The sequence below is a fragment of the Dendrobates tinctorius genome, unplaced genomic scaffold, assembly GCF_039654945.1.
Source record: "Dendrobates tinctorius isolate UK_male_01 unplaced genomic scaffold, ASM3965494v1 ptg000008l, whole genome shotgun sequence".
Taxonomy (NCBI): domain Eukaryota; kingdom Metazoa; phylum Chordata; class Amphibia; order Anura; family Dendrobatidae; genus Dendrobates; species Dendrobates tinctorius.
Window position 1 is genome coordinate 70,062,493 of NW_027361676.1, and position 24,120 is coordinate 70,086,612.

General features: G+C 45.0%; 1 long non-coding RNA gene across 1 annotated transcript; it reads right to left on the minus strand.

Moving 5' to 3' along the window:
* Window positions 1–11,022: 11,022 nt before the first annotated feature.
* Window positions 11,023–23,276, minus strand: LOC141092272 (uncharacterized). The gene is made up of 3 exons (XR_012232747.1): window positions 22,609–23,276; window positions 16,439–16,478; window positions 11,023–12,122 (listed from the first exon to the last, which is right to left on the minus strand). It is a non-coding gene; the product is annotated as an uncharacterized lncRNA (long non-coding RNA).
* Window positions 23,277–24,120: the final 844 nt, after the last annotated feature.

A 24,120-nucleotide genomic window follows, 5' to 3' on the forward strand; every position in this document is an offset into this window, starting at 1 on the left:
CCCTCCATATATCCATTTTAGTCCTTTGTGCTCCCACCCCCCATATATCCACCTGGTCCCTTGTGCTGTTCCATCCCATATATCAATCATGTGTTGCTCCCCCCATATATCCTGTTATGATTGGGTCACCGAGGAGGAGAGCAAGCCCATTTTAAGCTTCAGAAAACCAGAGAGGTTGGTAACTAAGCGGATTGCAGACCCCTGATCCTATCCACACAACTAGCAGTAGCCGTGGAGCGTGCCTACGATGATCCTAGACGCCTCGACACAGCCAGAGAGCTAACTAAGCCTAAAGCAAGAAAGGGGAAATATAAACTGCCCCAGAGCAGACCCCAAAGGAATAGATAGCCCCCAAACATATATTGTCGGTGAGACAAGATGAAAACACAAACGAAGATAGGAAAATAGACTGAGCAAACAATGGGGCCCACACTGACTAGACAGGACAGGAAAGGAAAGGAAAGACACTGTCTGCAATCACGCAAAAACCCTGCAAAAAAGTCCAACACGTCTGATGCAAAAAATACTGAAGTCGCATGACTTCGCCCACTATATCAGCACTCTGGTATATTCTGAAAGCAGAGCAAAAAGAGGCCAATCTAATAAGGGACAAAAACAAACCGGCACAAGCAGTAACATATGGATGGTGATTCAGCACAGCCCCAGCCGGAGCTGGCTGACCCACACAAAACTGAAATAGACAAAACCAGATCAAATGTAAACAGAATAGGAAATTAACACTTAGCTGAACATGCAGGGACTGAGCTGGAAACTAAGATCTCAGGAGGCAGGAAGAAAATCACCAGCAGGGATAGAGGGAGTCGGCTGTCTTAAATCCCAGTCAGAAACCCCAGATCTCCAATCGTCGTCCTCATTATCAGGTGGCAAGCCTCTGTTAATCAGATCAGCTCCATTACCTCCAGTAACCACCAGAGGGAGCCCAGAAAGAGAACTCGCAACCCCTCTGTCAATTTGACCAGCTCCACTACCTTCAGTAGTAACCGAGGTAGGCCAGAAAGCGAATTCACAACAATATCCATCCTGGTCCTTTGTGCAGCCAACCCCCATATATCCATCCTGGCCTGTTGTGCTGCTCCCCTCATATATCATCCTGGCCCCTTGTGCTGCTCTCCCATATATCCATCCTGGCCTGTTGTGCTGCTCCCCCCATATATCATCCTGGCCCCTTGTGCTGCTCTACCATATATTCATCCTGGCCCCTTGTGCTGCTCCCCCATATATCCATTCTGGTCCCTTGTGCTGCTCCCCTCCATATAACCATCCTGGTCCACTGTGCTGCCACCCTCCCATATATATCTCCATCTTGGTCCCTTGTGCTGCCACCCCCATATATGATATACATCCATCCTAGTCCTATGTGCTGCTCCCCTCCATATACCCATCCTGATCCCTTGTGCTACTGTAACGGAGGGACAGGACTGTAGTCATGACCCGAATAACCGCCATATCTATGTCCAGTCCTTCCTCTACAGAAAACTGTAGTCTTCTCTTCAGCGTACCTGCATCTCCAGATTCAGCTTCCTCTGGGCACTTCCTAGGCGACGACGGTCCCTCTTTCAGGTGACCCCCAGCAATGGAGACACAGTCCAAGTTCACTTTAACATTTTCTTTACTGAGTACTTCACATCCACAGTTGGTACATCGTGACATTTACTGGCTTCCTCATCTTTCCCTTTCTGCCTGTCGCTTCTGTACAGTACATGCCTGGACCGTCCTAGACTGCTCCCCAGTTCCTTCCTGGCCCGACCTCACCATGATGACAATTCCTTCTACTTGTTTCGCCCCAGACCCGAAATCATTAGTCACCAGGTTTGGTTGCCTCTGGTAAAGCATCCGGCCCGTCTGTACTGATCTTGTCGAAGCTCCAACTTCCTTCATCTCATGAGCCCAATCGACTCCTGCCCTAAAAGCATCTGCCAGGCAATAAGTTGCCACATCCTTCCTGTTCTGGCCCACTGCTATGACACACAGTGGCCATGGGTAACGTGGGTTGTAGCACTTTAACGGTGTGTGGCTGCCAAGCTATCTGGGCCTATAGCCCATGTGGACACTAGGGCACCCTGGCCCCGTCTGACTAAACTTCCCTCCTGTTAAATCCTTAACTCCAGGCAGCCCCTCCTATGTGCTTAACCATTTACTTACTTTCTACACTATACTGGGAACAGTGTGTACTAAAATGCCCCCCATCTTGTGGCCAAATGAAGGTACTATGCTCTCCCTATAAACCACAGTGCACAACCTATGTACATAGCAGAACATATATACACATTATAGATTTAACTTCTAAGGTAATACACCAGTAGGTGTAGCAATACCCTTCCATATGAGTGGTAATACATTTGCTCATGTAGCAATACCACATTATATCAACAAACATATGCAGAATTTACATTACATTAAAACATGCAGTACAGGAACCACCTGAGAAGGATAGGGAAAACAGTAACATTCTTCAATCCCCTTACATTCCTCCTCTCCCTACAATTGGTCATCCCTGACCAAGTACCGCAATAACTTTATTTTACAAGAAATACTCCACATGGGAGGTAGCATGAGGTAGTCCACATGCTACTAAAATTAGCTCAATGCGAGCAGAGTCCATAAATTTTCGACCACATGCCGTGCAGTAAGAACATACTCCTGGCTCACATTCCTCCAGGTGAGGTCCACCAAATATAGTCCTATTTGGTGCAAAAAAAAACAATTTTACAGCACGACCCATTAGTGGGTAGTCCTCGGGAATAGGATCCCCCTTCCCTTGAAGAGAGCACGGTCCGTCTCCGTTGAGATCAAGCCTCTTCTCCATCCGGATACATCCAAAGTTGAGAGGCAGCTCTTGCTTTCCAGCAGAAAGGATAAACAGTTTAATGGGGGGGGAAACACAATTCAACCGTGACCACTTACTAGCCATGCTGCACCTGACTTTTTGGTGATGCGGAACAGTCCGATACACTTTGCTATGATGCAACAAGCACAACTTTTTTTCTTTTTGCAGACCTATTTACAGTTCAACGGCACGTGACCCATACTACTCCACTCCACATTGGGCTCCATGCCCATACTCCAGTAGTCGACTCTGCAGCCACAGGTGTCATGTCCTCCTGTCGCCATAATGACAGGAGAGGGGCAAAACCCGGTAGTTCATTGACCTGGGGAACAGGGGCCGATTGCCGAATATAACTCCAGGTGAACCCCTGCACTCCATGCTGCCTGCCTGGGGTTGTGAAAGGGCCCTCCGCTGAGTGATGGAAGAGCAAGGCCCCCTGGGACATGGCCTTGATGATGGTAGGTCCAGGCTGCGGGGTATGGGGTTGAGATGTCGGCCACTCATCAGGGGTGACGGATCAGGCAACAGCACCCACAGAGGAGGGCTGAGGCAGGGACCATCCATCCGGGGGCAGGGGCTGAGGTGCATTCATCTGCTCAGATGCAGGAACATAGGCCGCGGCCGTCCCGGATACGCTGTATCCTTCAACGAGGAAGCTTAAGCTGTCCGCTGGTAGATAGAGCTCCGGCTCATTCTTGGTTTCCGGTAGCGGTTCCTCCAGGGCAGACACCAGTTCCGGTCTCTGCTGAACTAACAACAAAGGTTCCGGTCTAGGGTTCCCCTGCCTGACATTGTGCTGATGGTTCCGCCGATTGTTCCTGCTGCAGAAAATGTCGAGGCGCCGACTCCACACTCGAGAACTCCGTTCGCTGGTAAGTGGGGTGATCTGCGATTTCTTCCCACTGTCTGTCGGGCCGGGTTCTTTCGACTTCCGTTTGCCGCCATCTCCTTTCCATGCGGCCTAGGTTGCCGCATCTGCACTTGTAATTTTCTTCTGGGTTCCACCCATTTCCAGGGGAGTCCGCCTCCAGCTGCTCCACCCGTCCGTTGTTGGTCAGTGGAGGGGGGCGAAGTTTTCTCCTCTTTATCCGCACCCACCAGGGGCAGACCAGGGCATACTGACAGGCAGGTTTTGGCGCCAAGAGGTGACAGCAACGTCCACGAAGGACGCGGTTTTCGTTGCTGTTTGCTTCTTCACCATCTCCCGCCATTCTCAACGCCGCTATCTTGGTCACAGTAGAGATGATAGTTTTCCTTGTCCAGTCAGTCAAGTTCAATTCAGTAGTCAAGTCCGGTGTGGTCACAAAGTTGGTAGTAGGCAAATCAAGTGTTTCTTGCACAATTCCTTCTTCAGTTATAACAACTACTTGCTCTTTAACCCGGTCATCTTCCAGGGGCACAGCAGTCGCACACACACATATTCATCAACATTTCTTTTGGCATCCTGCCGACTACGCCAAATGTAAGGGAGGGACAGGACTGTAGTCGTGACCTGAATAACTGCCACATCTATGTCCAGTCCTTCCCCTATAGAAAACTGTATTCTTCTCTTTAGCGTACCTGCATCTCCAGATTCAGCTTCCTCTGGGTACTTCCCAGGCGATGACGGTCCCGCTTTCAGGTGACCCCCAGCAATGGAGACAGTCCAAGTTAACTTTAACATTTTCTTTATTGAGTACTTCACACGTTACATCCACAGTTGGTACATCATGACATTTACTGGCTTCCTCATCTTTCCCTTTCTGGCTGTCGCTTCTGTGCAGTACACGCCCAGACTGGACCATCCTAGACTGCTCCCCAGTTCCTTTCTGGCCCGACCTCGCCATGATGACAATTCCTTCTGCCTGTTTCGCCCCAGACCCGAAATCATCAGTCATCAGGTTTGGTTGCTTCTGGTAAAGCATCCAGCCCATCTGTACCGAAGCTCCAACTTCCTTCATCTCATCAGCCCAACTGACTCCTGGCTTAAAAGCATTTGCCCAGGCGATAAGTCGCCACATCTTTCCTTTCCTGTTCTGGCCCACTGCTATGACACACAGTGGCCATGGGCAACATGGGCCGTAGCACTTTAATGTTGCGTGGCTGCCAAGCTGTCCGGGCCGATAGCCCATGTGGACACTAGGGCACCCTGGCCCAATCTGACTAAACTTCCCTCCTGCTCTATCCTTAACTCCCAGCAGCCCCTCCTATGTGCTTAAGCATTTACTTACTTTCTACATGATACTGGGAACAGTGTGCTTGTTAGGCGTCGGATTTCTGTCGCTGCACAGCGAGAATCCAGAGCTTTACTTCCAGCGGTCTCCCATTCCTCTCCAGCCGCAGAGGAGGTTGCTCATCAAACTCGTCGGTCCAGGCGCTCTGCCCAGACCAGCTCCGTGGGTTTGCTTGCTACTGCCACCTCTGCCAACTCTGGCGCAGCTATGACAATACATGCTGCTCAGCAGCGAGATTCTCCAGGGACTAAGTCCACATGTCTGGCCACTGAGCATGCTCGTGGAGTGATCTCCCATTGGAGATCGAAGGTCACATGCTCAGGTCCTGTTCCTATTCGGATTGGCCCATCCGAGAAGCCAGGAAGGTCCCGGACGCTCACGGCTATAAAAGGTTCGCATTGCCGTTCGGCCATGCGCTAGGATAAGACTGTATTTATAGACTATGTGGAGTGAGTGATGTATGCACGCATGAATGTCTCTGGTGAATGACTCATTAAGAAACCCCTACCCTTGGTACGCATGTGTTGTGCAGCCTAGCCTGCTAGCGCCCAGGTTTAGGCGTAGGTAGGACAGAGGTTGAGTCAGGCATCAGTCCTCACCAGGGACTTGGCATGCCTCAGTGAATTTGCTCCATAGCCAACGTCTTCAGTGGGCCTAGTTTGACTCTAACCCCTTATCTTTGGGGTAGAGTTCTGTGGCCGTACACTCTGCGCTCTTTTGGCCGGGCTCTGTGAGCTTAATAGGCTCCGGCATCTACGTTCAGCGGTTGTGCGGCTCTGTGCATTAACAGAGTTCGCCCCTGTTCACATTGGGTGACATAACCCACGTGTGACTGGTTTCACACCGCTTAATTCCTCCGCCATTACTTAGCAGCAGTGTATCACCTCTGCACGGTGGACCCCGGGCTGCGAACGCACCTACTATTATTTTATAATTTGGTGCATTCCGCCAGCCCTAACAGTCCTAAAATGCCCCCCATTCTTGTGGCCAAATGAAGGTACTACTCTCTACCTATAAACCACAGAGCACAACCTATGTACATAGCAGAACATATATACACATTATAGATTTAACTTCTAAGGTGATACACCAGTAGGTGTAGCAATACCCTTCCATATGAGTGGTAATACATTTGCTCATGTAGCAATACCATATTATATCAACAAATATATGCAGAATTTACATTAAAACATGCAGTACCGGGACCACCTGAGAAGGACAGGGAAAACAGTAACATCCTGGTCCTTTGTGCAGCCACCCCCATATATCCATCCTGGTGCCATGTGCTGCTTCCCCCATAAATCCCCCATATATATATGCATCCTGGCTCCGCCATATATGCATCCTGGCTCCCCATACATCCATCTTGGCCCCCATATATCCATCCTGGTCCCTTATTCTGCTCCCCATATGTATCCATCCTGGCACCTTGTCCTGCTGCCCCATCTGTCTCCAGCCTGGTCCCCCCCAACTGTCTCCAGCCTGGTCACCCCCAAGTGTCTCCAGCCTGGTCCCCCTCTCCCCATATGTCTCCAGCCTAGTCCCCCCATGCCTTTTCAGCCTAGTCCCCCCTTCCCCATGTGTCTCCAGCCTGGTCCCCCAACCGCATGTGTCTCCAGCCTCATCCTCCAAGTGTCTCCAGCCTGGTCCCCCCCTCATCATGTGTCTCCAGCCTCATCCCCCCACCCCCATGTGTCTCCAGCCTCGTCACCCCCCAAATGTCTTCAGCCTGGTCCCCCCCATGTGCCTTCAGCCTGGTCCCCCCCCTAAGTGTCTCCAGCCTGGTCCCCCACCCCATGGGTCTCCAGCCTGGTCACACACACACACGTGAGAAAAAAAAATATTTGTCTTGCCTTCCTGCACTCCCAGTGCTGGGCTGCGTCCTCCTCCTCCTCTCCGCAGCACAAGGTAAAATGCACAAGGTAAAATGACATAACTGAGGCCGACGGTGAATGTGTGCGCCCGTCGCATGACACTGACGTCATATGCTGGGTGCACACTTGCTGGAATACATCGGGACGCGCGACGCGGCTGTTCAGGTAATTAACGCTGTGTGCGCGTGCCCCTGCACATACGTGACCTGCGCTTTTAAAGGGCCCGCGCCTCTTAAAACCACAGACTTTTTTTCTTCTCCTCCTCTTCTCCTTCCCTCAACAAAGGGCCCACCGGGGGGAATCCCTGGTACCCCGCCAGGCCGATCCTTGCTTCATAGAAGTTTATATCGTACAGCCGTAAAAATAAAAAATATTTTTTTTTTTTTTACAAAAATTATATTTTCACCCCCAATTTTTTATTTTTACAGGGGTAACAGGAGAAATTGGACCCCAAAATTGTTGTCCAATTTGTCCTGAGTACGCTGATACCTTATATGTGGGGGTAAATCACTGTTTGGGCGCACAGCAGAGCCCGGAAGGGAAGCAGCACTGTTTGATGTTTTCAACACAGAATTGGCTGGAATTGAGATCGGACGCCATGTCACATTTGGAGAGCCCCTGATGTGCCTAAACAGTGGAAAACCCCTATTCTAACTCCAACCCTAACCCCAACACACCCCTAATCCTAATCCCAGCCATAACCATAACCCTAGCACACCCCTAATCCTAAATCCCAACGCTAACCCTAATCCCAACCCTAACCCTAATCCCTACCCTAATCCAAACTCTAACCCTAACCCTATCTTTAGCCTAAACCCTAACCCTATCTTTAGCACCAACCCTAACTTTAACCCAAACCCTAACTTTAGCCATAACCCTAACGGGAAAATGGAAATAATTTTTTTTAATTTTATTATTTTTCCCTAACTAAGGGGGTGATAAAGGGGGTTTGATTTACTATTTATAGCGGGTTTTTATAGCAGATTTTTATTTTTGGCTGCTGTCAAACGCTAAGAGACGCGTTTTATTGCAAAAAAAAGTTTTTTAAATGTGAAGTGAAAAAAGAAGAAATATGCAGCACTCACCCATATAGCTGAAAAACTGTGCGTATTTATTTCACATAAATTCCATCAATAGATGTGTGGACATGCAGGACGTTAGAGGAATGCTAGGGGAGGGACCTGTTGAAGTGCATTGTGCCCGAAATGGCTGTCGTCCGTCTTTTTGCATTTCTCCCGTGCCAACGCCTATGCTTTATTAACATGAAATAAAGTGAATCATTTCAAGAGAACGGTGAGTTTTATTCTTTGGGTTAGTATGATTACAGCGATACCTCATTAATATCATTTTTTTATGTTTTGGCGTTTTTATACAATAAAAACTATTTTATATAAAAAAATTGTTTTTGCATTGCTTTTTTCTGAGAGCTGTAACTTTTATATTTTTTCACTGATGATGCTGTATGGTGGCTTGTTTTTTGCGGGACAAGAGGACGTTTTCAGCGGTACCATGTTTATTTATATCCATCTTTTTGATTGCGTATTATTGCACTTTTTGTTCACCAATCTGGAATCAGTCGAACATCCCTTTGGCGGATATTAGCTACTCACTAATGGAGCCCTTACAAAATCCAGCTGCTGCAGCATCTCAGCAAGGATGACCCAGATCGGCGCGCTGAATTTGCAGAATGGGAACACAAAAATTGGAACAGGACCCTCAGTTTACACAGAACATTATGTTCAGTGATGAGGCAAACTTTTTTGGGTAGGCCATTTATATGGTACACCTAAATAAAATGGGAATGGTGACAGTTTTCTCACGTAGGGTGTCTTGCATTGAAATCTGCTGCAATGACCTGGGTGTACTGCATTCACCAGACATCAACACAATTTCTAGCTGCTCCTCACGTGTTAACCTCTGCGACATGTCAATGGCTGTAAACAAAGAGAAACTTGTAAATAACTCATGAAAAAATAAAGTTACATTAAAACCAAGCACACCATTGTTTTTCTTGTGAAATTCAATAAATTTGATGTGTCACATGACCCTCTTCCCTTTGTGAAAAATAAAGCTGAATCCATAATACCCGACTTCAAAATGGCCGCCATGGTCACCACCCATCTTGAAAAGTGTTCCCCCTCCCATATACTAATGTGCCACAAACAGGAAGTTGATATCACCAACCAGTCACATTTTATTTAGGTGTATCCATATACATGGTCCATCCTGTACATTAACCCCTTAACGTCCAAGGACGAACATAGTTCGTCATGGCACGATGTCAGTTCCCACACCATGTCCGTCCTGCATTTAAACTGTCACTGCGTACATGTGTGTTTGTTTAATGAGGGACTGTGAAGTCTAAGGATACAACAACCTTTATCAAGGTGTGAGAAACTGGGTCTGATGGGTCCACGGCGTGGTCATTTGGATGTGCAGCAAGCTGACCTTTGTTCCTTTATGCCTGATACTCTCCTGCAGAGGGTGAGTATAAATCATTGTTTTATATCTTTATTTTTCTCGGGTAAGACCCTATTGCGCCCTTTTCTTTCAGTTTCTTTCAGAAACTGGGTCTGAGCAGAAAAAGTAAATTAATGTGCATGCAAAATGTAATTGCATATGAACACATGACCTTTACACAGAGAAAACCAAAAACAAAACACAAAACAAATATCCTGGAATAAAAAAGTAAAAAAATATATTGCAAAAATTGCATGAAGGTAGTAATAATAGTAATAATAAGGGTATTTAGTTAACATAATTTTGATCAAAATAATGTAGAAGCCATCCCGCCACGTCATGGCAACCCTTGTGGGACAGTCCTACCTCTTGTATTTAAAACCTTTCCACTTGTCAAGTGACGTAAATGTGAACATGCAATTTTTGCAATATATTGCAAAATTATGTTAACTAAATACCCTTATTATTACTATTATTACTACCTTCATGCAATTTTTGCAATATATTTTTTTACTTTTTTATTCCAGGATATTTGTTTTGTGTTTTGTTTTTGGTTTTCTCTGTGTAAAGGTCATGTGTTCATATGCAATTACATTTTGCATGCACATTAATTTACTTTTTCTGCTCAGACCCAGTTTCTCATTTGTTTCATTGTGCATTCTGTGCATATAAGGGTGTGACCGCCCTGTTTCTGAGTTGGAAAATCCATCCTGTCTGGCCTACACTATTACTGGTGGTTCAGTCCCTCTGTCCTTGTTCACATTTACGTCACTTGACAAGTGGAAAGGTTTTAAATACAAGAGTTAGGACTGTCCCACAAGGGTTGCCGTGACGTGGCGGGATGGCTTCTACATTATTTTGATCAAAATTATGTTAACTAAATACCCTTATTATTACCATTATTACTACCTTCATGCAATTTTTGCAATATATTTTTTTACTTTTTTATTCCAGGATATTTGTTTTGTGTTTTGTTTTTGGTTTTCTCTGTGTAAAGGTCATGTGTTCATATGCAATTACATTTTGCATGCACATTAATTTACTTTTTCTGCTCAGACCCAGTTTCTCATTTGTTTCATTGTGCATTCTGTGCATATAAGGGTGTGACCGCCCTGTTTCTGAGTTGGAAAATCCATCCTGTCTGGCCTACACTATTACTGGTGGTTCAGTCCCTCTGTCCTTGTTCACATTTACGTCACTTGACAAGTGGAAAGGTTTTAAATACAAGAGTTAGGACTGTCCCACAAGGGTTGCCGTGACGTGGCGGGATGGCTTCTACATTATTTTGATCAAAATTATGTTAACTAAATACCCTTATTATTACTATTATTACTACCTTCATGCAATTTTTGCAATATATTTTTTTACTTTTTTATTCCAGGATATTTGTTTTGTGTTTTGTTTTTGGTTTTCTCTTTATCAAGGTGTGTAAGGCAGCCAGGGTGGTAGTTGGGGCAACACACTGTAGTGTTCCCACACACGGGCACCTACAGATGAAATATACTGTCTCTTCTGCTGCATGAGCAGCGTGCATAACAGTACACTCACATTTCCTGTCAGAGTCCCCTCGGTTTCTGTCATTCCAGCTCCGTATCTACGAGCTCCACAAACCATTACAGAGACCAGGTTCTTTCCCAACAGTTCAACTTTACTTAGCAGTAGGGTATCCATCACAATGCGGCACAGAGTATACAGAGTGACATTTCTAAAACTTTCCCTGCCTTCCCGGTAACCTCTGTTCCTTCTGGCAATCCCTGCCTCGATTCCTACTCTGTCTGTGCCTTTAGGCCCACCAGCTTCCTACCATTGACCTGGTCTGGCTTCAAGTTATAGGGTAACAGGCTCGCCATCTCAGCTGCCTCCTCGGAATGGTTCTGTCTATGCTGGTGACCGCCTGCACAACATTCAGCCTGGGGCCCCTTCTTGCCTTAGTAACCTTATCCCCACGGTTGTCAGACTGTCTCAACTTACTGCTGCATCTGCTCTGCACTTCTTGCCCTGGGCAAGGTTGCCTGGGCTCTGCTATCTAACCAAGAAGTGTCTGCACTATATCCCAGTGCGATGTATCTCCCAGTCTGGAAAAACCCTTATTCTGACTAAACCTAAGCTAATACTGTGATTCCCTATCACTAATGTGCCCCATTAATTTAATCCCACTATTGTCCTATGCTATCTGCTATTCTATCCCTACTTCTATACATAACACATATCACATACATCCATATTACAGTACATAAACAATACAGCAACATTACAATATTAGTAAATTACAGGGTGCCGCACGTGATACATGTGTACGGTGTCCAAAGAGGGGAAGACACATGACGGACTCTATCACCTCCTTACATGTGTGCAGAATTATTAGGCAACTTGTTTTCCTCAGGAAAAATGGGCCAAAAGAAATTTCACTGACTCTGAAAAATCAAAAATTGTTACAAGTCTTACAGAAGGATTCATCACTCTCGAAGTTTCTAAGATATTGGTGCGTGATCACAGAACGATCAAAAGTTTTGTTGCAAATCAACAGGGTTGCAGAAAAACAACACACACAGTAACTGCCAAAGACATGAGACGAGTCAAACATGAAGCGACCTGGCAGACGTTATCCTCCAGAAGTACAAGTTGTTCAGTGCTCATGCAGTGTGGTGCCGGGTGGTAGCCATGGGCAAGGTACTCATCTTCACTACATAAAAACGGGGTCCCGGCCGGATGTGTGTGATTGTATTTCTGCTGCGGACACGATCAAGGTTCAATTTGTTACCAAATATTCAAAATACGCATAATGAATCTATAAGGATGGGAATTTATTCAGTGTAATGCCATTCCTCCATTATAGAAAGAATAGGAGAGAGAAGCACTCCTAGACATTAAAACCAAAGAAAAAAATGGAGTAACCATAAACCACAGAGAGTGAGTTAAAAGATGACATTTTATTGAAAAGATACATATCGAATACCAAATAATAGGTTATGGCTGGCAAAGGACAAACAAACAGAAAAGGGATATACCATGAGAAGATATCATATATGGGATCAAAAAAACACCATGTTATGATAAGTTATATAGGTGCTGAGTGCTGCATAGGACTCAACAAATCATATACACTCACTGGCCACTTTATTAGGTACACCATGCTAGTAAGGGGTTGGACCCCCTTTTGCCTTCAGAACTGCCTCAATTCTTCGTGGCAGAGATTCAACAAGGTGCTGGAAGCATTCCTCAGAGATTTTGGACCATATTGACATGATGGCATCACACAGTTGGCGCAGATTTGTCGGCTGCACATCCCTGATGCGAATCTCCCGTTCCACCACATCCCAAAGATGCTCTATTGGATTGAGATCTGGTGACTGAGGAGGCCATTTGAGTACAGTAAACTCATTGTCATGTTCAAGAAACCAATCTGAGATGATTCGAGCTTTATGACATGGCGCATTATCCTGCTGAAAGTAGCCATCAGATGTTGGGTACATTGTGGTCATAAAGGGATGGACATGGTCAGCAACAATACTCAGGTAGGCTGTGGCGTTGCAACGATGCTCAATTGGTACCAAGGGGCCCAAAGAGTGCCCAGAAAAAATTCCCCACACCATGACACCACCACCACCAGCCTGAACCGTTGATACAAGGCAGGATGGATCCATGCTTTCATGTTGTTTACGCCAAATTCTGACCCTACCATCCGAATGTCGCAGCAGAAATCGAGACTCATCAGACCAGGCAACGTTTTTCCAATCTTCTACTGTCCAATTTCGATGAGCTTGTGCAAATTGTAGCCTCAGTTTCCTGTTCTTAGCTGAGAGGAGTGGTACCCAGTGTGGTCTTCTGCTGCTGTAGCCCATCTGCCTCAAAGTTCGACGCACTGTGCGTTCAGAGATGCTCTTCTGCCTACCTTGGTTGTAACGGGTGGCAATTTGAGTCACTGTTGCCTTTCTATCAGCTCGAACCAGTCTGCCCATTCTCCTCTGACCTCTGGCATCAACATGGCATTTCCGGCCACAGAACTGCCGCTCACTGGATTTTTTTTCTTTTTCGGACCATTCTCTGTAAACCCTAGAGATGGTTGTGCGTGAAAATCCCAGTAGATCAGCAGTTTCTGAAATTCTCAGACCAGCCCTTCTGGCACCAACAATCATGCCACGTTCAAAGGCACTCAAATCACCTTTCTTCCCCATACTGATGCTCGGTTTGAACTGCAGGAGATTGTCTTGACCATGTCTACATGCCTAAATGCACTGAGTTGCCGCCATGTGATTGGCTGATTAGAAATTAAGTCTTAACACACAGTTGGACAGGTGTACCTAATAAAGTGGCCAGTGAGTGTAGTAGACCTGATGGAGAAGCTTCAGATACATGGAGGGACACAGAAAAGTAAGAGGAGATGCTGTGTGCCAACATGAATTAGGTAGTACCCAGTTAGGCAAGGCACAAATATAATGCCCAGACTCTCGCATGTGTCCCAAAAGTGACCACTAGTCATTGACCATAAATAAAGTCTGCCACTTACCCATATCGTGATGAAGATGGAAATCCCCACACAGCCTCCAGTACTTAGCTTATATTACTATATCTATACATATAATTGCCTTAAATTGTCCATCGTCCACTTCCGTCTGGATGTCCCCAAATCCCACAATCCACCGCACCGGAAGTATACCGACCGCCATATTGGAATATCCGAGTGCTGGGTATTCCAATATGGCACCCGCTGGTGGTACCAGGCCCTTCCACAGTACCACCAACGGGACACCGCCGGGACCCCCCACCGCTGGACCTGCCACCGCCGCTGCTGGACCTGCCGCTGCCTGCCCACCCACCTCCATCACAGCTGGCAGGAAAGACCGTGGCTTGCAGCCTGTGCTGGAGATGGGGTGCGGGCGCCCTCTGGTGGAGCCGCACCCCATCTCCAGCACAGGCCGCAAGCCACAGTCTTTCCTGCCGGCTGTGACAGAGGTGGGTGGGCAGGCAGCGGCGGCGAGTCCGGCGGCGAAGGGTCCCGGCAGTGTCCCCCCCACCGCTGGACCTGCCGATGCTGGCCATACCGCCAAACCTGCCGCTACCATGTACATACACACACACACGTACATACACACACATGTACACACACATGTACTCACACGCACACGTACTCACATACACACACATGTACTCACACACACACACACTCACATAGACACACGTACTCTCATACACACACACACACTCACATACACACACACGTACTCACATACACACACACGTACTCACATACACACACACGTACTCACATACACACACACGTACTCACATACACACACACGTACTCACATACACACACACATACTCACATACACACACACATACTCACATACACACACACATACTCACATACACACACACACACATACTCACATACACACATATACTCACATACACACATATACTCACATACACACATATACACATATACTCACATACACACACACATATATACACACACACGTACTCACATACACACACACACATGTACTCACTACACACACACACACACACACATACTCACATCTCCAGCACAGGCCGCAAACCACCCTCTTTCCTGCCGGCTGTGACTGCACGGAGGTGGGTGGGCAGGCAGCTGTGGGACACACACACACGCGTGCACACACATATGTATTCACACACACACACACACACACACACGTACGTACACACACACACATACGTATTCACACACATACATACCCCACACACACTTCCCTCCCGATGCGATAGCATCGGGCACACCTCTATTTTTCTTTATAAATAAATAGAATTACATGTAGCGTCAGTTGCGAGTGCTCAGTAATTATCTTCACTGATGTCCACCTATTAAAACTAATTTAATGTAGTTTCAGAATTGTAGTGGAAAATTACCGTACTAATTTTTATTCTACAGATTTTTTTCTGCTGATATACTGTATATAATAACAGTTAGCGTCAGGGCCCTCAGTAATTGTTTTTTTGACATCCGCCCAGTACATTTTATGTGGTATAATTTCCGAATTTTACTGGAAAATTACTGTAGTAGTAGTAGTAGTAATCATTTTACTACAGTTTTTTTCTACTAATCATAGAATTACAGTTAACATCAGTTAGTTTGTAATTTTTTTTTTTTACTGACGTCCATTCAGTGCATTTTATATTTAGTGTAGTTTCAGAAATTTACTGGAGAATTACTGTAATAATCACTTTACTAGTTATTTTTACTAGTATAAAGAATTACGATTAGCTTCAGTCAGTTGCAAGTGTTCAGTAATTTTTTTTTACTGGCATCCATGCAGTACGTTTTCAGCATAGCTTCAGAAACTGACTGCAGCAATTTTTTTACTACATTTTTTTTTGTATAGAATTATAGTTTGCGGCATTTAGGGGCGTTCAGTAATTGTCTTAACTGACGTTTTCTTAGAACATTTCAAATTTTAATTACTTTTTCACATTATTTTTTTCTATTCTCATTTTTCTATTCTGTTCTTTCATATTCTTTTCTATTCCCTTTTTTTTTTTAAATTTTTCTCTTCTTTTCTAATCCAATAAAGTTTACACCATAGACACCTAAATAAAATTTGGTTACACTACACACGTGAAAACACTAGACACACACAGAACCGCAGAAGTAATAAAATAAATAATAATATAATAATAATAATAATAAATTTTTATTTATATAGCGCCAACATATTCCGCAGCACTTTACAATTACGATGAATGAATAAAATGTCCCACTCGTTCCAAAGGCCTTACTTAGCCAACGAGGCATATACAGTCATGGCCAAAAATGATGGCACCCTTGAAATTGTTCCAGATATTTCTCCCAGAAAATTATTGCTATTGCACATGATTAGTTATACATATGTTTACGTCCTTTGTGTGTATTGGAACAACACAAAAAAAGAGGAAAAAAAAGGCAAGTTGGACATTATTTCACCCCAAACCCTCAAAATGTGCTGGAAGAAATTGTTCACACCTTTCCAAAATTGTGGATAAACAAATTTTGTTTCAAGCATGTGATGCTTGTTCAAACTCACCTGTGGCAAGTAACAGGTGTAGGCAATATGAAAATCCTACCTGAAAACAGATAAAAAAGGGAGAATTTGACTTGTCTAAGATTTTTTGCACTATACAGTCTATTTATATGGGATTCTCATTATGTCTAATTATGTTATTTGGTCAGTATTCCCACTTATGATTTTTTTCTGTACTTTTTTTTTATGTTGTTCCCTGGTTTCCCCTATTCTATATGTTTTTAATGTCATGATTCAATAACATTTTACATATTTTATCATTTTTTGTTTCTTTTTGCTTTATTCACTTATTTCTGAGTAGGTTTAACATTACAACATGTGGTGTTTAAATATTTTTGTAATCCAATTTGTGTGAGAAGCATCAGCACTAAATAATCTAAGTTGATGAAGTGAAGCAAAAAAAAAAAAATGCAGGCATAAATTTAATTTCTGGGGATCAAATAAACTAAAAATTAGAATTTGTATATCTATTCACCCCTTTAACTATGAAGCCCCTAAACATTTCTGGATTTCTGGTACAAGTAATTATCTTCATAAGTCATATGCTTAGTGATAGGAAGTCCCACCTGCGTGCAATCTGTCACATGGTCTGTCAGTATATACACACCATTCTTGAAAAGCCACAGAGGCTGTAACACTATTAAGTAAGAGGCACCACTAACCAAACAACACCATCAAGACCAAATACAGTGTGTCTGTAAAGTCGTGGTGCACGAGTAACAGGAAAGCAACAAAAGACGATAAAAATGTGAAATCTGCACCAAATAAAAGGAAAACCCTCCCAGTTTCTGTAGGATGATGTGGCAGCATGTGCACATGCAAAGATGATGACGTAACACCATGTATACAGCGGAGCAGCCCATGCCAGTCAAGATGTGGATGGTTCAGAGGAAAGTTCAGTGTGTTCTGTGGCTCGCTAAATTCGAATCCGTGACCAAAGTGCTACGTGAATATAGGCACGTTTATAATGAAGTGCCACCACGTAGGAATAATGTGGTGCCCCTGAGGGTTCAATCACCACAGAGGTACTGCACCTCCTTCTGAGGTGTAGTATCCCACTTCCCAGGTAAGATGGTAACACCTGACCAGACGCCACCACTCACATCCAGCACAGACACTTTAGAATAGCAGAGCACCCTTTGTGGCTCCCTGCTTGGAACACGAAGAGTGCTGGGTGGTGGGTGGAGTTTAGAGACACTAAGAGGGGAAAGCTGACAGGAAGTAGGTGTCAGGAACACCGCACTGCACTTGCTCACTGAGCCAGTGCGCGTGTCCTGTGTACAAAAACAGTGCTCAAAGATACCTGTGGAGCGGGCAGCAGCGGTGACGATGCATGCTCCAGGACCTGAAGCACATGACTGCTGGGGGCGTGGCCTAAGCTCCACAGAGCTAGGAGCTGCAGGGAAACTCCTAGAAAGGTAACTACAGGACAATGTTACCAAGGGGCATAGACAGAGACAGAAACCAAATCAAGCCGGGTCAAAGCACGAGATAGTAGGACAGTACCAAAGGGTTAGACAGAGCGAATAGTCAGGGCGTAGCAATAGATCAGAAAACCAGAACGGGCAACGGACGGTACAATAGGGACAAACTGCAACGGAATAACAATAGCCAAGCCAGGAGGTCAGAACCGGAGAAGACAATAGTACCAAAACGAGAGACAGAGTACAGAGTGAGGGAACAGGCCGGGTCATACATGGGAATCAAACAAGCAATGCAGAATACACGCACACCAGGGGGGGTCGGTCGGACACACAGCCAGAATAACAGTATAGCTGACAGAGAATGCTAGTCTGGAGTGAGTTTAAATACCCCTCCCAGATCCAACGAGAGGCCAGCAAAAGTTAACCCTGTGAGAACAGGGCATTAACCATGTCCTAACCATGACAGTAGGATCAGATTCAGAAAGGAAAGAAAGAGAAGCAGAAGGACAGAAGCGGGAGAGAGAAAGAGAGAGGGGAAGAAAGAAGTCAGTTGTTCAGAAGGAAGAGAGATAAGCACGGAAAGTGAGGAGAGAGACTGGGGACTAGGGCCAGTGCAGAGCCCTTCCCTAAGTTCAATGTGCCAAGGCCGGGCGCCGGTATCTGGGGCTGTTTGTGAAACTAATTTTTCCTGCAGCAGAAACCGGAGGAATAGGAGTTGTGACCACTCTATTCCCACCAAAGACTCGAAGACACAATGGCAACCTAAGTGTGAGCTGGGACATGACGGATGGAGTCCCCAAAGCAGGCTACAGTCACCTGTCATACGAGTGGACTTTGAGTAACATCAAGCAGGAGGAACTTCAGTGTAACTCAGTACTGCAAGTACCTCAGATAAGCGCTAGAAAGGAGACGTTCAGAACAGGCAAACGAAAGGGAGTGCTGGAAAGGTTAATTCCATCTGCCTGGGAGTTGGCTGAGCCCCTGGTCTGGAGACCGTGGCATTGAAGCGGGCACCTGTCTGTGCGAGGAACGTGAGTAAAAGAACTGGAACTGCACTCAGCTGTCTCATTGCCTTCTTCCTGCGCCAACCCACTCAGCACTGCTACATCCCTGTGCCTAACACTGCACCCTTTCCCTCAACACCTATTACTACTGTCCTGGGACTACAGCTCTACCTGTGGGGAGCTCTGACATCTTGCTGCCTTATACCATCTGTCCCAGAGGATCTGCCTGCAGCGTCGGCTTAACCCCTTCTCTGCCGAGCACCACAGGTGGTGTCACGTATCATCCATCTAAAGATTTTATTCAGCCATGTTTCTCCCCTTTTGCATGGACGCCCAGGGCCACGTACCGGATCACTGCCACCGTGACATATCCCTTTGAGACACCGGCCCGGTACCGAGTAACCCCCCTGCCCTGGCGGGCGATCCAATAACATTACTCGGTGGGATAAGCAGTTGAAGGAAACTGTCAGTTTGGTGGAGAAACCCAGTTTTGGTAGGCCATCAGTCATTGATGAGTCTGTAGTGGCTATATGGGAGAGCTACCTAAGGAGTCCTAAAAAATCTGTCTGTGCTTGACAATTACACCTAAGCAAGACTACAGTTCATAAGGTGTTAAAGAAACATCTCTGTTTTACGGGGTACAAATTGTGGCTGTTGCACGCTATCAAACCGGCAGATAGACCCAAACGATGTGTGCTTGCTACAGATATGCTTCATGATATTGACAATGATGCAAGATTTTTGCAGAAGATTAGGTTTAGTGATGAGGTGACCTTCCATATCTGTGGACATGTTCATAGCCATAATGTCCAAATATGGGCTGCTAAACATCCTCATGCCTACGTTGAGTACGAACGTAACACCCCTAAAGTGAAGGTGTGGTGTGGTGTGTCCTGATGCATGATAAGGTGATAGGCCCATTTTTTCTCACGGAGCAGTCTGTGACGGCAAACACGTATCTTGACATTTTGGAATTGTTTGCAGTGCCACAATTCCCAGAAGGTGTCATCTTTCAACAGGACGGCACTCCTCCACAATACTTCACCACTGTTCGTGAGTTTCTGGATAGAACATTCCCTCGGCAGTGTATAGGCAGGGGTTCTGTAAAGCCATGACCAATATGATCCCCGTATGTGACGCCCTTAGACTTTTACTTTTGGGGTTATGTGAAGCAACATGTGTACATTGAACGTATCAACGACATTATTAACTTAAAACAGAGAATCACAGATGTTGTTCACTCTGTTATACCAGACGTCCTTACCCGTGTGAGGCAAGAACTTCGCTATCGTTTGGACGTTTGTAGGGCAACAAATGAAGCCCACATCGAACTGCACTGAATACGTATGAAACTGGGAGAGTTTTTCTTTTATTTGGATCAGATTTCACATATCTATCATCTTTTGTTGCTTTCCAGTGACTGGTCAAAAGTGCACCATGATTTCACAGACACACTGTAGATATCCAAACAAGTCAGGGACAAAGTTGAGAAGTACAAGTTAGGGTTGGGTTATAAAAAATATCGCAATCTCTGATGATGCCCCGCAGCACCATCAAAGCCATTATTATCAAATGGAAAGAACATGGTACCGTAACAAACCTGCCAAGAGCAGGCTGTGCCCACCAAATCTCTCAGCCTGGGAAAGGAGGGCAATAATCAGAGAGGCAACATCGACATCCAAAGGTAACCCTGAAGAAGTTGCAGAGTTCCCAACCAGCGACTGAAGTATCTGTTCATATAAACACAATAAGCTGTACACTCCATAGAGGTGGCCTTTATGGAAGAGCGGGCAGAAAAAAGCCTTTACTTACACACAATAATTGTAAGGGTTGTTTTGAGTTTTCCAAAAGACATGTAGGAGACTCCCCAAATTGAACTTTTGGTCTCTTCCAACAAGAAGCATACTGCTAAAGCAACACTCAAGTGGTTTAAGGGTAAACATGCAAATGTTTTACAGTGGCCTAGTCAAAGCCCGGACTTTAATCTAATTGAGAATCTGTGATCAGACTTGAAGATTGCTGTTCTTCAGAGGAAACCATCTATCTTGAAAGAGCAAGAACAGTTTTGCCTTGCGGAATGGGCAAAAATTCCAGTGGCAAGATGTGGAAGACTCATAGAGACTTATCCAAATCGACCTGCAGCTTTATAAAGTTCTGACTTTAGAGGGGTGAATAATTATGCACACTGAAGTTTACAGTTATTTTGTCCTATTTGTTGTTTGCTTCACAAAAGAAAAACAAAACAAATGCTCACAGTTGTTAGCATGTTATATGAACTGATGCAAACCCTCAAAAAAAAGTGAAATTCCAGGTTGTGAGGTAGCAAAACGCAAAAAATGCCAAGGGGTTGAATACTTTCAGAAGACACTGTATTTACAAAGTATCATGAGAAGAGTTCATGAAGCGTCCAGAACATGCAGAGTGCAGAGTAGTCAGAGCTAAATCAAGTATACCAAGTCAGAGGTGTATCTAGTTTTTCCAGCACCCGGGGCAAGAATCTAGTTTGGTGCCCCCTCCCCCAAGCACATATGCGATCTTCACACTTAGTCACATGCCAACTAGCTGCTCTCCCTAATTCTCTCAATGCTCAGTGAAGAACTGAGAGAAGCAGGAATAGAAGCTAGTTGTCACATGATTGTAAATATGAAAATTGCTTATGATTGAAGTGGCTGGAACTAGAAAGCAGCGCTGTGAGTATATTTCATGCTGTTAGGATGGACATGCTGCGGTGTTTAATTTTATAATTAAAGGGCTTGTCCAGGTTTGAGATGAAAGTCTGCAGTCACTCTAGATGATTGCAGGCTTCTAAAATTCTTACAACGTGTTAGTTGCACACTTTTGGGAAATTCCCTTGCCGATAGCCAGAGTGGATGAACATGTGAGCAGAAGTATGTGATTTATATACTTTTGGCCACATTCCGACTAGACATGTCCAGCCTTGCTCTACTTATTTTTTACACATGTCTAGTCAGCACGTGACCGCATGTATGCAAATCACAATACAAACCATTACGTGATCTCCCACTCTCTCTGCCAGCACCAGAGAATCCTGACAATAGTGCGTGCTGTGAGAATTCAGAAGCCTGCAGTTACAAAGAATGACTGCAAGCACATCACAAATTTGGTCAACCCCTTTAATGCTCCTAACATAAAAAAACAAACATAGTAACCCTTAACTTGTCAGAAGGCACAACACTTTACTAACATAGCCATGTATCACAATCTTATAAGTTATGGATTGTTATAGGTGTACATGATCAGAACCAATAACAGCACAAGAATCCATCAATAGAACCACCAGCAGTATAGAAATAAATCACTAGAACCCCCATAAATACAGAAATACATCACCAGAACCATCAGTAGTACAAAAATTCATCATCAGAACCACCATCACTACAGAAATTCATCATCAAAACCATCAGCAGTACAGACATACATCCATATAACCTTTATCAGTACATACAGCAGCAAAACCCTCACAAATACAGGAATACATTACAAGAACCACCATCAGTATATGAATACATCACTAGGACCATCATCAGTACATGGTACATCAATTGTAATGTCAGACCAATATACATTTGTATTGCATGAGCCTACAACTTCCAGTAAGTCCTTAACAATGGTAGAGAGATACTGGGAGTTGTTGCTATCAGTCCTCATGAGGTTATGGACCATATAGGAACTACAGTACTGATGAGAATTAGTCAGCATCACAAAAAAAATTACATTCAGGTACCTTATAGATGACTTTGTCTCTGATTGAAGTCATTATCTTTTTTTTTCTTTGTCTTGTCCAGATGCTATGATGACTTTTCACAGCTATATCTAGTGTCTGTAGACTTCCATCCTCTCTGGTCTTCTGCAGTACATCTCTACACGATGCTATTAAAAACAGCAGTGTCATTATAATGCTCCTGAATAAAATTATCTGCCAACGCTGATCCCCTGGATAAATGATTACCCCTCACTATAGTTTCGGCACAAAATATGACCCACACACTGTCTTACAGTATATGCCCTTCACACTGACCCCTCCGTTACACACTGGGCCTAGTCTTCACACTGTCTCAGTCTCTATACTGTGCCCCCTCATCACATTTCCCTTCATTTCCCTTCCTTTGTATACTGTGCCCTTACACTGTTCCTTCATGCTACTACCCCTCACTACTCAATCTCTATTCTGTGCCCTCTCACACTTTCCTCCCACCATACTGTTTCCTCACATATTTCCCCCTGTCCTCATACTGTCTCCTCTCGCATCCCCCTGCTAACCATACTGACCATACTGCCCTGTTGAGGGCAGAGCAGAATACTGCAGTGCCCAGGCACCGGGAGAGGTCCGGCACCTGCGCACTGCAGTATTCTGCTCTGCCCTCAACAGGGCAGAGCACTGCGCCTGCGCAGGAGCCGCAACGAGAATGAAAGAAGACGTCACCGTTAGAAGATGGGAGGCGCCGGACCAGACAGCAACACCCATCGGACCGGAACCGGACCAGGACCGCCCCGAGTGAGTATAACTCTTTTTTCTTATCTTTCAGGTTACATCGGGGGCTTATCTACAGCATTACAGAATGCTGTAGATAAGCCCCTGATGTCGGTTTCGGCAGCTGATAGGCGAAAATAGGGTAACAGATTCCCTTTAAATATGGGGGAACTATTAATTTGGTGGTAAAGTAGGATAATGATAATATACAATTGCACAGAAAAGCAGTATTATATACTGGGAAAAGGGGGTATTATGGTTAATGGCAATATTTTTTTGGGGGTAGGAAGAACATATACAGATCTAGCAGTGGCACTGAGGCATCCGAGCAACACACTATTAGGGGGCAGATCTAGAAGTTTCACTCATTATGCTCCTGTTAGTAATAATAAAAATAAATTTTATTTCTATAGCGCTGACATATTCCGCAGCACTTTACATTTCAGAGGGGACTTGTACAGACAATAGACATTACAGCATAACAATGATCACGTAGATCATAACAGATACCAAGAGGAATGAGGGCCCTGCTCGCACGCTTACAATCTATGAGGAAAAAAGGGAGACACGAAAGGTGGGTGGTAACAGTTGCCCTGATTGTATGGACCAGCCATAATGTTAAGTGTGTAACAGTACGGATGCAGAGGGCTAATGGATGCATAAAGCATGTGGGAACATGATGCGGGGAACCTGGTTATGGTAAAAAAAAAAACTTTTGGCTGTGCCACACAGGGATAGATTAGGTTAATGCGTTGAGGCGGTAGG